The sequence below is a fragment of the Bison bison genome, unplaced genomic scaffold (genome assembly GCF_000754665.1).
Source record: "Bison bison bison isolate TAMUID 2011002044 unplaced genomic scaffold, Bison_UMD1.0 scf7180017864372, whole genome shotgun sequence".
In the NCBI taxonomy this organism is placed as follows: Eukaryota; Metazoa; Chordata; class Mammalia; order Artiodactyla; family Bovidae; genus Bison; species Bison bison.
This window is the reverse complement of record NW_011494944.1, coordinates 832,266-835,362: the sequence shown is the minus strand read 5'-3', so window position 1 is coordinate 835,362 and position 3,097 is coordinate 832,266.

The window sequence follows — 3,097 nt, the reverse complement described above, 5'->3', positions numbered from 1 at the left end:
TCGTCCCCCTTTCCTCCCTCCCTCGCCCCCCAACTCCCCTCCCCAGCATCAGGGTCTTTTCCAATGAGTCAACTCTTCGCATGAGGTGGCCAAAGTATTGGAGTTTCAGCTTCAGCATCAGTTCTTCCAGTGAACACCCAAGACTGATCTCCTTTAGGATGGACTGGTTGGATCTCCTTGCAGTCCAAGGGATGCTCAAGAGTCTTCTCCAACACCACAGTTCAAAAGCATCAATTTTTTGGTGCTTAGCTTTCCTCACAGTCCAACTCTCACATCCATCCATGACCAGTGGAAAAACCACAACCTTGACTAGATGGACCTTTGTTGGCAAAGTAATGTCTCTGCTTTTCAATATGCTCTCTAGGTTGGCCATAACTTTCCTTCCAAGGAGAGGGCATGTTAACCAATTAATTAAATAAAACTCTTTTAAAGGTTATTTTAAAGTTATCAAGGCGAAGATGAATGAACATATTACAACTTAGAAGTGGACCTGGGTTTGAGTCTCAAATACACCATTAAATAATTGTGTGGTTTTGGACAAGCCATGTAAAATCACTGTATTACTACTTGAATTTAAAATGAAGATAATAATACCTAAATTGTAGATTGTGATAAAGATTTATATGTAATTTATCACTCAGTTATAAATCACTTACTTAATTATAAATGTATGATAAGTATTAAATAGAATACTTAATCTTAGACCACAAGGTAATTTCTTAGAAAAATATTCAAATATTGAGATAAAATAATATATCATCATAGTTTAATATTAAATAATTTACAGCCTTAATAAAAATATTTTGGAGATGCATTGCTGAGACGAAATTTACAATTAGCCAAACGCACAAATCTTAAGTGTATACCTTCTTGGGTTTTATATATTTATGCATTCATATTCACTTTACCCATATGAAGATAAAGAACAGTTCCACAGCATCAAAAGTTTTCTTTTCCTCCATTTTACTCAATAACCACACAAGGCTAAGACTATTCTAACTATTATCACCACAATTTTCTTTTGCCTTCTGCAGAACTTCATTTATTTTCAGTTATGTGGTATTTAACCTTTTGTGTCTGGCTTATTTTTTTCAACAAAGTGTTTTTTTTGAGATTTGTCCATTTTATTGTATGTTCAGTTCATTTCAGTTCAGTTTCTCAGTCATGTCTAACTCTTTGCGATCTCATGAACCACAGTACGCCAGGCCTCCCTGTCCATCACAAACACCCGGAGTCCACCCAAAGCCATGTCCACTGAGACGGTGATGCCATCCAATCATCTCATCCTCTGCCATCCCCTTCTCCTCCTGCCCTCAATCTTTCCCAGCGTCAGGCTCTTTTAAAATGAGCCAGCTCTTCACATCAGGTGGCCAAAGTATTGGAGTTTCAGCTTCAACATCAGTCCTTCCAATGGATATTCAGGACTGATTTCCTTTAGGATGGACTGGTTGGATATCCTTGCAGTCCAAGGGACTCTCAAGAATCTTCTCCAAAACCACAGTTCAAAAGCATCAATTCTTCTGTGCTCAGCTTTCTTTATAGCCCAACTCTCACATCCATACATGACCACTGGAAAAATCATAGCCTTGACTAGATGGACCTTTGTTGACATAGTAATGTCTCTGCTTTGTAATATGCTGTCTAGGTTGGTCATAACTTTCCTTCCAAGGAGTATGAGTCGTTTAATCTCATGGCTGCAGTCACCATCTGCAATGATTTTGGAGCCCAGAAAAATAAATTCAGCCACTGTTTCCCTATCTATTTGCCATGAAGTGATGGGACCGGATGCCATGATCTTAGTTTTCTGAATGTTGAGCTTTAAGCTAACTTTTTCAGTCTCCTCTTTCACTTTCATTAAGAGGCTCTTTAGTTCTTCTTCACTTTCTGCCATAAGGGTGGTGTCATCTCGATATCTGAGGTTATTGCTCTTTGTCCCAGCAATCTTGATTCCAGTTCGTGCTTCCTGCAGCCCAGCATTTCACATGATATACTCTGCATATAAGTTAAATAAGCACGGAGACAATATACAGCCTTGACATACTCCCTTTTCCTATTTGAAACCAGTCTGTTGTTCTATGTCCAGTTCTAACTACTGCTTCCTGACCTGCATACAGGTTTCTCAAGAGGCAGGTCAGATGGCCTGGTATTCCCATCTCTTTCAGAATTGTCCAAAGTTTGTTGTGATCCACACAGTCAAAGGCTTTGGCATAGTCAATAAAGCAGAAATAGATGTTTTTTTCTGGAACTCTAGTACTTAGTTCTTTATTGGTGTTAATGATTACTGTATAAGTCAATATAACAGTTTTTAAATATTTTCTCCTATTGATAGACTTTTTCTAGCTTTTGCTGATTGTTAAAAAAAGGTTTTGTGAATGTTTTTCCCTTGTAATTTTTGTGTGAAAATTAAACCATTTATTTTTTGTATATACATAGAAATTGAACTGTGTCATTGTGGATGTATGCATATTCCAAAACTTTATTAATGTAATTTAATATAATACCTTTTGTGAATTATTTTGGGATTTCTATACAAACTAAGTCATCTACAAATAAAGATAGTTGTATTTCTTTTCAGTCTGTATACCTTTATTATTTTTATACTTCATTGGACCCTTCAGAACAATATTGGCTATAAGTGACAATAAGAACAATTATGAAAATCTTTGGCTTGTCACAAATTTGGGGGAGAAAATGGTCAGTCTTTCATCATGAGATATGTTAAGTACTGGATTTTTTTGTTTATGCCCTATTTCAATTTGAGAAAGTTACAGTCTACTTCTTGCTTATGAGCGATTTTTTTGTTGTTGTTAAGGGATGCTAAATTTTTTCAAATGCTTTTTCTTTATCTGCTGAGATGACAATGTTTTATTAGTTCTTTATTGATAACATGGTATATTACTTTGATTGCTTTTTGAATATTAAAACGATCTTGCATTACTGGATTAAACCTTGCTTAGTCGTGGTATACAATCATTTTCACAAGTTGCTGGATTTAGTCTGCTAATATTTTACTGAGGGTTTTTATGATTATATTCCTGAGTTATGTTAATCTGTAGTTTCCACATTTTTCTTCTCTTTTTTAAAGATTTCATTGTTT